The 12,260-nt window shown below is 40.5% G+C and overlaps 1 protein-coding gene across 9 annotated transcripts in view; it reads left to right on the forward strand.

Annotated features, from left to right (window-relative positions):
- Positions 1-12,260, forward strand: part of Tut4 (terminal uridylyl transferase 4) — a 140,801-nt gene that overhangs the window by 11,007 nt on the left and 117,534 nt on the right. The gene's annotated exons all lie outside the window — the stretch shown is intronic.

The raw sequence follows: 12,260 nt of genomic DNA on the forward strand, positions 1-12,260 counted from the left end.
CATACAGTTTATAAATAATATAAATCTCTGTGTGTTTTCTTAGTTGGGTCTGAGGTGGTTGTGAAACTGGTGGATGAGAGAGATCTGTCCCTATTTTGGGCCAGGTGGGACCAAAAAAAAAAAAAAGCTCTAGCTACAACTAACCGCTTTTGTGTGCCTGTCTATCCAGAAAAGGGCGTTGGATCCCTGGAGTTGGAGTTGGCATTTCCATACATGGGTGATGGGAACTGAATTAGATCCTCTGAAAGAAAATGCAAGCGCTCTTAGCAGCTAAGCCATCTCTCTCTCCAGCCCCAGTTACAGACTTTATAGTGGCATGTAGGAGCCTGTGGAGGCCAGAAGGACCACATTGGATTCCCTGAAGCTAGAGTTCCAGTTGGTTAATGAGCTACTATGTGGGTTCTGGGGAACTGGACCTGGGTCCTTTGTAAGAACAGCAAGGATCTCATTAACAGAGCCGTCTCTCCAGCCTCAAGAGTTCTTTCTATAATCTGTATGGTAAACTTTTTTTTTTTTTAAGATATGTGATTTTTAGCCTTTATTTTCTTTTAAAAAATTGGGGGTAAACCAACTGTACAGCTTAAAAAATTTTGAGATGGTAATAAAACAGTCATAAAATTTGAATTCTTTGTAAAATTACTTTTTAAAAAAAATACAGGATCTCATCTAGCCCTGGCTAGCTCAAACATACGGTATAGTTGAGGATGACCTGAGTTTAAGTTAATAGTTTATGGTATTTTGTTAGTGAAGTTAATTCTGATTCATCAGGATAAATTCTGTATTTAGTCATACAATAGTATTAGTACCATCATTACCATGTCTATCTTTAGAATATTTTTCATTTTATAAAATGGGGAAGTTCTATACTCATTAGAAAATTACTTCAGCTGTGTGGTGGTGGCCTACAACTTTAATCCCAGCACTCAGGAGGCAGAGGCAGGTGGATCTCTGAGTTTGAGGCCAGCCTTCTCTACAGATTTATTATGTATACATGTATGACTGCAGGCCAGAAGAGGGCACCAGATCTCATTACGGATGGTTGTGAGCCACCATGTGGTTGCTGGGAATGGAACTCAGGACCTCTGGAAGAGCAGTCAATGCTCTTAACCTCTGAGCCATTTCTCCAGCCCCTTCTCTACAGATTTAGTTCCATGACAGCCAAGGCTACACAGAGAAACCCTGTCTTGAAAAAAATCCACCCCCAAAACAAGAAAATTACTTCATGTTTTTTTCCTTCTTTTACCCCTGATAACCACCATTTTATGTTCTTTTTTTAATACTTCATAGGAGTGGAATCATAAAGTGTATGTGTGTTTGTGACTGGCTTATTTTACTTAGCACAGAGTGGTTAAAGTTAATCCACATTATAGGATATTACACAATTTGCTTGTTTTTTACATTGATTTAGTGTTGTATATGTGTGTGGGTCCTGTGCATGCCTGGTATGTAGAGGTCAGAGGATGCCTTGCAGGAGTCTGTTCTCTCCTTCTACATGTGGGTCCTAAGGATTGAGCTCAAGATCATCAGCTTGGAGCAAGGACCTTTAACCTGTGCACTGTCTCAGTTGCCTCAGCCTTTGTTTTTCAGACTGAATTACATACCATTACACAGGCATTACCACATTTTCCCTTTCCCTCCCTGCCTCCCTCCCTCCCCTCCCCCTCCCCCCCTCCCCCCCCTCCCCCCTCCCCCCCTCCCCCCCCCTCCCCGTCTCCCTCTCTTTCTTCCTTCCTTCCTTTCTTTCCTTTTATTTTTCAAGACAGAGTTTCTCTGTGTAGTCCTGGCTGTCCTGGAACTTGCTCTGAAGACTAAGCTGGCTTGATCTCCACAGAGACCCTCCTGCCTCCTGCCTCCTTAGTGCTGTGATATTAAAGGTGTGTGCCACCACCACTTAGGTTTTCCTTTCAGTTCACCTGTGTTGCTTCCATGTTTTAGCTTTTATGAATAATGCAACATGGAAATACAGATATATCTTCTAGAGACCTTTCTTTGCTTTTGGTTCTTTTGGGTATATACCCAAAAGTGAAATTGCTAGATTTGTATAGTGTTAGTCATTTCTCTGTATTGGAACAAATACATGAGATAATTAATTTAGAAGAAGAAATATTTTATTTTAGTTCACAGTTTTAGAGTTTCAGTTCTTGATCTGTTGCTTCTGAGCCTATGGGGGAGACAGCATACTGTATCAACAATATGCTGGTAAAACTTCATAGTAAGAGAAGGAAGGTGCTGGTATCTTACCTTTTCTTTAAGAACCATATCATTAGCCGGGCCATGGTGACCGCAATGCCTTTAATCCCAGCAGTGCTCTATTAGCCACATGTGGTGAAAATAACCCTAGGTCAATCGTTAAAAATCTCAAGGTCCAGTTTTGGCTTTGCCACTGTTTCACTCTTGAAGGTGGGGCAGGCTTCCCATTGCTCTATCTATAAAAAATGAGGAAACTGACCAGGCAAGTGGTGGCGCACGCCTTTAATCCCAGCACTCAGGAGACAGAGCCAGGCGGATCTCTGTGAGTCTGAGGCCAGCCTGGGCTACAGAGCGAGATTCAGGACAGGCACTAAGACTACACAGAGAAACCTTGTCTTAAAAAACAAAACAAAAACAAAACAAAAAAACCCCAAAACAAAACAAAACAAAAATCCCCCAAAAAACCAAAAACCAAAAACAAGCATGTCATCACTGATAGAAGACTTCTCATTAGGTTCTGCCTGTTAAAACTGTTTCTACTACTCTCAATAATATTTAGGTAGAAAGTAACACGTCTTTAACATACAGGCCTTTAGAGGAAGTTTCAACTGTAGTATTGTGTTCCAGGGTTAGAAAGATTTATATCCTCCAGGCATGGGTGGGCACATGCCTTTAATACTAGCAATTGGGAGGCAGAGGCAGGTGGATCTCTGAATTTGAAGCTAGCCTGGTCTACAGTGCAAGTTCCAGGACAGCCCAGAGGGCTACAAAGAGAAACCTTGTCTTGAAAAACAAAACAAACAAGAAAGGTTTATATCCAATCTCAAAATGCAAAATGTCTTTTTTCTTAAATCCCTAGTCCTAAATATCCCATCATTAAAAATCCAAGTCTAAGGAACTGGAGAGATGGGCTCAGCAGTTAAAAACATTTGCTTTTTCTTGCAGAGGACCTGGGTTCAATTGCCCAGCACCAACATGGTGGACTCAGTGTGGTCTGTAACTTCAGTTCCAGAGCACCTGATGTCTTCTTCTGTCTTCCTGTGGTACCAGGCATGCATGTGGTGCACATACATACACACACACACACACACACATATATATATATATATATATATATATATATATATATATATATATATATATATATATGTATATAGGCAAACACTCATAGATATAAAAAATAAATAAATCTAAGAATTTTTGTTGTTGTTTTTCCAAGTACAGGGTTTCTCTGTGTGGCCCTGGGCTGTCTTGAAAGTCTCTGTAGACCAGGCTGGCCTCGAACTCAGTGATCCATGTGCCTCTGCTTCCAAGTGCTGGAAATAAAAGCATGTGCCACCACTGCTTGGCAAGAAAAACTATTTTTGAAAACATCCAATTTCAGGTCTGATGATGTAACTCAGTGGTAGGACACTTGCTTAACTTGTTCAAGGCCCAGGATTTGCAAACCCCCCCCCCCCAGCATTACAGAAAAGAAAAAGTCCAAAATCTTTGAGATTCAAGGCAAAATAAGTTACAAACTTCCTAGATACAGTGGCACAGGTTAAATATCCCCATTCCAAAAGGGTAGAGAAGGAAAAGAGCAAGGAGGGTTGAGGACCAAAGCAAGACCAAAACTTGTAGGGTAAACAATAAATCCTGATGTGTGGCACCCTAGGCATTGTGAAGGTCATGGTTTCAATGGGTTGGGCCATCCATTCCTGCCTACAGCCTTGTAGTCCACATGGCAGCTTTCTTGGGTTGGCGCTCAGTACTGTCTGTAGCTTCCCTTGGCAGGCAGTTTATGTGTCCTGGCATCTCTTAACTTTTTGGGTTTCCATTGCTGCTTTAGTTTTCACAAACAGCTCCATGATTGTCCTGTCAGGTGCTGCTTACAGTGACTCTGAGCCTGCCATACATTGCCTGGGCTTTTACACTTTGAAATCTCAGTGGCAGCCTGCATAATCTCAAAAACTTGCAAAAGACTCATGTTATTGAAGGCCTGTTTCCTAGCTGGTGGTGAGAGGTGGTTGGATCATGAGGGACCTAGTTTTCATCATTGGGTTAATTCATTATTGAGTTAATACTAAATGGATAGTTGGGAGATGGGGCATGATTAGGAAGTATGTCATTTGGAATACGTCTTTTTAAAGGTGTGTCTTGCCTTAGCTTCCTTCTGCCCTTTTCTGCTTGGCACCTCAGTTCTACAACATCCTTTTCTGTGTGATACTATGCTTTATCTCAGCCTACAGTAATAGAATCAAAATGGACTATAGATCAAAATTTCTGAAACTGTCAAAATCTATTCCCTTTAAACAGTTTCCTATGGAAGTTTAACAGATTCTAATCTATTTAGCAATTGTAACTTTCATGGCTTCACCTTTAACCCCCCTCCTCTTTTTTTTTTCTTCCCCAAACTCAAGTTTCCCAAATCATTCTGCTCTGTTTCTCTTTGTTCTCAGTTCTCACTGTAAATTTCAGCTAAAAGCCAGCCAGTAATGCATGGGCCACTGTCTTTGAGTGCTTTGCTACCTAAAAATTTCTCTCTAGAGAACTTGAATAGAAGCCAGCCATCTTCTTTGCCACTGTTTAACAAGGGTAGCCTGTAATTCAATTGTCAGCATAGTACCTTCCATTTGAAACCTCATCAGCATAGCTTTTACTGGCCCATATTCCTGTTAGCATTCTAGCCTTGAACCCCATTAAAATGGCCTGTGAATTATTGGCTCCTTTCAGCATTCCTGGTTTATTTAGCATTCCTTCAAACTTTCCCAAACTCCTCCTGCAAACCAGTTCCAAAGGACTCTGACATTATTTCAAGTAGAGCAGCAAATCAGGGTCTCAGGTAACCTAGGCTGTCCCTCAGATTTGCAATGTTGTTGAGGCTGGCCTTGAATGTCTCATCCTCCTACCTCTACCTCCCAAGCTAAAACAAAACAAAAACAAACAAACTAAAACAAAAACAAATGAACAAAAAAAACCAAATTACCAAACCAAAACCTAAGAAAATCAACTTACAAAGTGAAAAAGTTTATTTTGGTGCACAGTTTTGGAGGTTTCATTCTTACTGACTGACCCTTGTTGCTTTTGGGTATCTAGTGAGGTATCACATTATGGACAGGGTTTCTCTCTGAAACAGCCCTGGCTGTCTTGAAACTCACTCTGTAGACCAGACTGGCCTAGAATTCACAGAGATCCACTTACCTCTGCCTCCTGAGTGCTGGGATTAAAGACATGTGCCATCCATCTTATAGCCAAGAAATTAAGTCTCATTGTTCCCTCTTTAGTCAGGGCATGCTTCTAAAGATTAATATTTTAAATTTAATTTTAGAATTGTCAAGTTTGTATTTGTAAATTGTAAAATTGTGTTTATTTACTGTGTGGTGTGTGTGTGTGTGTGTGTGTGTGTGTCTGTCTGTCTGTCTGTCTCAGGACAGACAGCCTTCAGGAGTTCTTTTCTTGTTCTACTAGGTAGGATCTGCTGGTCAAACTCAGGTCTTTAGGCTTGGTGGCTAGTGTCTTTAACCACTGAGCCATCCCACTAGCCCTAGCCCATGACTAGACTTTGTACTAGGCCCTATGTTTATAAGTTGCTACCACTTCTGTTATTGAGGACTAAGCAGAGGCCTTTTGTGAAAAATAAGATCCAAATTATGTAGCATAGGTTATTCTGGTTTTAAAATATTGAGGAGCCTTTATAAAACCACAATGACTTTATGATTTGTGCATTCCCACCAACAGTCCACAAATGTTATACTATATTAAATTTTGTTTTTTGACCACAGTTGCTAGTTCAAAACTCTTTCCCGAAGGCAAGCTTGACTAGGATAAGCCCCTGGGATCTGCCTTTTCCTCTCCATTTGCCACTGCTAGGGTTACAGATGTGCACACTGGGTTGGGCTTTATGTGGTGGTTGGGACCTGAAGTCAGGTTTTCATGCTTTTGCAGCACATACTTTATTCATTTAGCTATCTCTTCGGGCCACTTTTTTGTTTGTTTTGGAGGCAGGATTTCTCCGTGTAGCCCTGGCTATCCTGGAACTCATTCTGTAGACCAGGCTGGCCTCGAACGCAGAGATCCACCTCCCTCTACCTCTCGAGTGTTGGGATTAAGGACATACACCACCACTGCCTTGCCTCCTCAGGCCATTTTATCCATATGTCTCTTAACCTCATTTATTATGAATACAGTGTTCTGCCTGCATGTATCCCTGCAGACCAGAAGAGCGCACCAGATCTCATTACAGATGGTTGTGAGCCACCATGTGGTTGCTGAGAATTGAACTAAGGTCTTCTAGAAGAACAGCCAGTGTTCTTAACTTCTGAGCCATCTCTTCAGCTCTTGTCTTTTATGAATGCCCACAAATAGTATCTTACATTTTAGTCAATATTTATTTATATCTGTTGCCTGAAAATGAATGCTATGTAATTTTTTTTGTGAAAGGGCCTAATACAAAATGAAAAGATAGAGCCTCCTCTTTAAAAAGTAGGAATAAATACCTTTGAAGCTGCTAGAATATAAACCTTATCCTTTCTTTTGGATAGTTTGTTTTGGGACCCACTGAGTTTAACCACTTTGTGTGAGCATGGATTTGTAGCTATCCATTGGCGCTCAGCAGTGGGCACACAACTGGAGAGGATTATTCCCTCCTCCCAGAATTGTATCAGTAGCCTGTAGTTCAGTAGTAGAGGATCAGCCCCAGTAGGCTTCTTACCTTTCTGTGGCTGATTATTGACAGAGCCATATGTCATCAGTTTTAGCTCAACATGACTAAGAAAAAATATTAGCATTCCTTGGTCATTCTTGTTCCTCCTCTCCCCACTCAACGAAACAGGAGTACTTATTTTTTTTTTCAGTCTATCCATTGTGGATGGAATGTCTATATTCTGCTGTTGGGTAATATTTTCTGGAAACATCTGTTAGGTCTAATTAATACTTAGTGTTGTTCAAGTCCTCTGTTTCCTTATTCTCTTGATCAGCCTATCCACTATTAACAAGTGGCATATCGAGGTTTCCAAATATCACTATAGAACTGTCTTTTCTATTTTCAGTTCTGCTTACTTTTGCTTTATTAGAGGCTCATTTATTAGATGTGTGTGTTTTAATTGTTGCACATCTTACCTTAGACCAGTATATTATGTCCTTTTAGTAACCTTCTTGATTTGGTGTATTTTATTTGATACTATAACCACTCCAGTTTTCTCTTGATTACTGTTGTCATTTATTTCCATTTCTCTGTTTTACTTTTTTGTTTTTTGAGACAGGGTTTCTCTGTGTAGCTTTGGAGCCTTCCCTGGAACTCACTCTGTAGCCCAGGCTAGCCTCAAACTCTTGGCGATCCACCTGCCTCTGCCTCCCGAGTGCTGGGATTAAAGGTGTGCGCCACCACTGCCCAGCCTGTTTTACTTACTTTTTTATATCCAAAGTGAATCTTAGGGGTGGGGTGATGATGGGTCATATAGTCTTTTAGTTGATTTATCAATCTCTCCCTTTAACTAGAAAGTTTATTTACATTTTGAGTAATTAGTAGTCAGGGAGAATTAATGTATGCCATTTAGCTGTTTCTTTTCTGTATGTCTTATGCAAGTGTTTCATAGTAATAGGGATGTAATGTGTCTTTAAGCAGTTTTCTTGTTTCATAAACATCTGAGTATGCTTACATAAACCAAGGTGTCTGTGCTGCCACTAGTTTATATTTAGTCTTTTAAAAATTCTTCCACCGTTTCATACGTTTATAATGACACTTAGTTGTTTTCACCCCTCCATACCCTTTGATTTCCCCTACTTTTGCTGAAACTCTCCCCAACAAGTGCCAGTCCCATTTTTGTGAGTAACCCACTTGTATTTGTTTGTTTCTGCTCTTTTGGGGGCCTGCCACCCAGCTCCCAAATAAATCACACATGGAGGCTTATTTTTAGTTATAAATGATCAGCCTTAGCTTGGCTTGTTTCTAGCCAGCTTTTCTGAACTTTAAAATATCCCATCTATCTTTGGGCTTTTATCTTTTGCTATTTCCATATACCTTTCTTTGTTTCTTACTCCATGGCTTGCTGTGTAGCTGGGTGGCTGGCCCCTGATTTCCTCCTTCTCTCATTCCTTGATTTTTTTCCTTTCCCAGATTTTTCCTATATATTCTCTCTGCTGCCAGCCCCGTCTGTCCTTTCTCCTGCCTTGCTATTGTCCTTTCAGATCTTTATTAGACCATTAAGTGTTTTAGACAGGCACAGTAACACAGCTTCACAGAGTTAAACAAATGCAACAGAAAAACAACACACTTTAAAATAATATTCCCCAACACCCACTGAGTTTAATTAGAGTTGCTTATGTGAGCATGGGTTATTCATATGGGCTTGGGCAGCTTATTAGTGGCTATACTACTAAAGAAAAAGACTGTTTCCACCACCATCAGCCATTAATTTCAGTAGTCCCTTTTGGCTGGCAGAGGCCTCAGAAGTCCTTCCCTATTCATGATGAAATGTTGATATACTCATAGATCATGTAATCTCATGAAACTACTGTTATACCTGTAGACTGCTGTTGACTTAATGTTGCATGTGACTGTATAATATATTGTGTCTATTCACATAGGTTAATAATTATGTTTTGGTGTGTATATATATGTGTGTACAGGTGCATATTTGGAGCACATAGGAGTATGCTGTTCTATTACTGCCCATCTTATTTCTTTGAGACAGGGTCTCTCATTGAACCTGGAGCTAGGTTGGTATCTAGCAAGCCACAGCTATCCTGTCTCCAGCCTCTACAATGTTGATTGTTACAGGAGTAGTCATCACACTTGACCTTTTAAAAACATTAAACATTTTTTATTGTGTATGTCCGTATACATAATACACATGTGTGTGGGGCTTGTGTGCCATAGAGTATATACAGAGGTCAAAAAGACAAATTGTGTGGAGTGGATTTTCTCCTTTTACATTTATGTTAGTTTCAGGCATCCAATTGACATCATCAGTGCAACAATCACCTTTACCTACTGAGCCATCTCCTTGGCTTTTAAAAAAATTAATTTTATTTATATGAGTGTTTTGCCTTTGATATGTGTCTATGTTCCATATGTGTGCTTGGTGCCTGTGTAGGCCAAAAGAGGGAGCTGGATCCCCTGGGACTGGAGTTATAGTCAGTTGTGAGCTACTATGTGGGTACTGAAATTGACATCTGAGTCTTGTGAAAGAGCAGTCTGTGCTTTTAATGGCTGAGCCATCTCTCTACATCCTGTTCCCCTCACCTGAGCACCCATGGGGGGTGTGCTTTTTAAATTAAGGCTGAGAGTTGGGAGTCAGGTTCTCTTCTTGGGCAGCAGTTGCTTTTACCCACTGAGCCACCTCCTTTTCCCCAGTATTTTTCTTTTTTTTTTTTCTTTTTTTTTTTTTTTTGGTTTTTCGAGACAGGGTTTCTCTGTGTAGCTTTGCGCCTTTCCTGGAACTCACTTGGTAGCCCAGGCTGGCCTAGAACTCACAGAGATCCGCCTGGCTCTGCCTCCCGAGTGCCAGGCCTGGCAGTGCACACTTTTAATCCCAGCACTAGGGAGGCAGAGACAGGCAGATTTCTGAGTTTGAGGCTAGCCTGGTCTACAGAGCAAGTTCCAGAACAGCCAGGGCTATATAGTGAAACTCTGACTTGAAAAAAAAAACCCAAACAAAAAAACCCAAACAACAACAACAACAAAACAACAACAAGGAAAAAGCCTGCCTTAAGCTATAAGGAAGACACCTGGTGTCTACTTCTGGGCTTACACACAAGAAGGAAGGCAGGCAGGTGGCCCGACGGGCTGGCAGGTAGGTGGGCAGGTGGGCGGACAGGATAGAAGGAAGAAAGGAAGATAAGTAGGTGGATAAGTGGGTGTAGTGGTATATACCTGTACTCTTTCAGCATTTAGGAGGTGATGCAGGAGGATAAGGAGAGTTTATCATCTCCAGCTGCCTCTGAAATTCAAGGCCTGCAACTGAAGGAAATTGATTTATTGTAACTCTTACATCAGTGATTTTAAAGTCTTTGAAAACATTTTAAAAGATTTTACTTATGTGTATATGTGTATGTAAGCAGGTCATATGTGTGTGTGCCTGTGCCAATACATGCTCTTGGAAGCCAGCTGGAGTCAAGCTGGGATTAAAGGTGTGCACCACACCACTCAGCTAAGGCAGGGTTTCTTGATGGCTCTGAAGCTCACTATTGTGGCTAGTCTACCTAGCTAGGTTGTTCTAAGATCCTTTGTTTTTACCTTCCAAGGGCTAGGATTACAGGCTGTTTTTCATATCTCTAGCATTGTCATGGGTTTTAGGGGTCTGAATTCTGGTCTTCAGGGCTTTGCTTTTAGGCACTTTACTCACTGAACCATCTTTGCAGTTCCCCCTCCCTCAGCTTTTTTCCCCCAATAAAGTTTATCAGCAAAATTGTGCTCTAATATTTTATAAAGTCTTTATTGTTTATGGCTTTTGTCAATGTACAAAAACGTAGCTCTAACCTCAAAGGAACGTAATAATTTATTCTGAAGTCAAATGTGAGTGATTATGGCCCAAGAACACAGATTTAGGTTTCTTAATACTATTTTCCAGTGTGGTAACAGCTGAATGAGATCTTTGCATTTATTTATTTAGTTAGCATGTGCTTATTTAGCAGAACAAAGGAAGTCATAAACCATCGCACCTTTTTGTTGGCAACAGCAGATCAGGTGGATTACAGTCAAGCAGGGAACTTGTGCTGTAGCCATCAGGTGCTCTCTGATGATATTTAGCCTGTTGGTGGTAGCGCTAGGCTTGGGATCGCTGTACATTTTGATAGTCATAAGGCTGTTAGGTCAAACACAGAGTTGGGCTATTAAGGGGACTAAAAGTAGTCAGATATTTGGCTCTCTCAAGTCATGAACATTCTAATTCAGTTTGTCTTGGAGAATCTTTAACACATGTGCAACTTTTTTTTTCCCCTGGAAATTTCAGTTCTTATCAATAGGATGCCATCTACAAATCATTAAAGACTAATAGAATACCACTAGAAAATTTAAAAACTTTTTGGTTATTAGATGAGGTAAAATAAAACTTTAAAAATATAGCCTATTTTGCTTGTTTTTATTTTTTCACATGTATTGTATGTGTGTCAATCTTTGTGGGGGGGGCATGCATGAGCATGTGGAGGTCAGAGAGTATACCTTCTACTATGTGAGCACTAGGGCCTGAACTCAAGTTGTTGGACTTTGCAGCAAACTCCCTTATCAGCTGTGCCACCTCATTGGCTCCTTATTTTTCTTTGTAAAATAAGACATGCCAGTTTTTGTAAGATTTTAGGAAGAGCCATTTATTTAGGCAACTTAAAAAATTTTATTTTTGTATGTGTGTGGTAGGTGGGTATGTGCATGTGAATATGGGTGCCCACAGATGCCAGAGCTTTTGGATCCTCTGGCACTGGAATTTTAGGTGATTGTGAGCCAGCTGACTTAGGTTCTGGGAATTGAAGTTTGGTCCTCTGCATGGACAGTACATTCTCTTAATCTCTGAGTCATGTCTCCAGCCCTTGGCAACCTTTTTTAACAGTTGTATAGAACATCAAGAATAGGAAAAGCAAAGTGTTTATTAAACAAATGCAAAAACATAAAACCCAGGAATAAAAGCATTTTTTAAAATTGTAAATTATTGTAGATTTGCCAGAAAATATTAAAAAAGTTTAAGAGCTGGCGAAATGGTTCAAAGGGTAAAGGTACTTGCCATGTAAGCCTAGTGAACTGAGTTTGATCCTTGGAATCCACATAAAGAGAAAGAGAAAGGATTGACTCCATAGAGTTGTCCTCTGACCTCCACCTGCACACTATGGCATGGGTGTCCCCCCAACACGCAAATACAAATATATTTAAGGAGATTTTTTTTTTTTCTGTGTATGAGTCTTTTGCCTGTATGTATGTATGTATGTATGTGTGTGTGTGTGTGTATGTGTGTGTGTGTATATATATAGTATATATATATACTATATATATACATGTAAGCCGTGTTTGTGTGTCTGGTGTGCCCAGTGTGCCTAGAGGCCAGGAGTGGGTGATGGATCCTCAGGGATTGGAGTTACAGACAGTTGTGAGCCACCATGTG

This window comes from Peromyscus eremicus, chromosome 2, assembly GCF_949786415.1.
Source record: "Peromyscus eremicus chromosome 2, PerEre_H2_v1, whole genome shotgun sequence".
In the NCBI taxonomy this organism is placed as follows: domain Eukaryota; kingdom Metazoa; phylum Chordata; class Mammalia; order Rodentia; family Cricetidae; genus Peromyscus; species Peromyscus eremicus.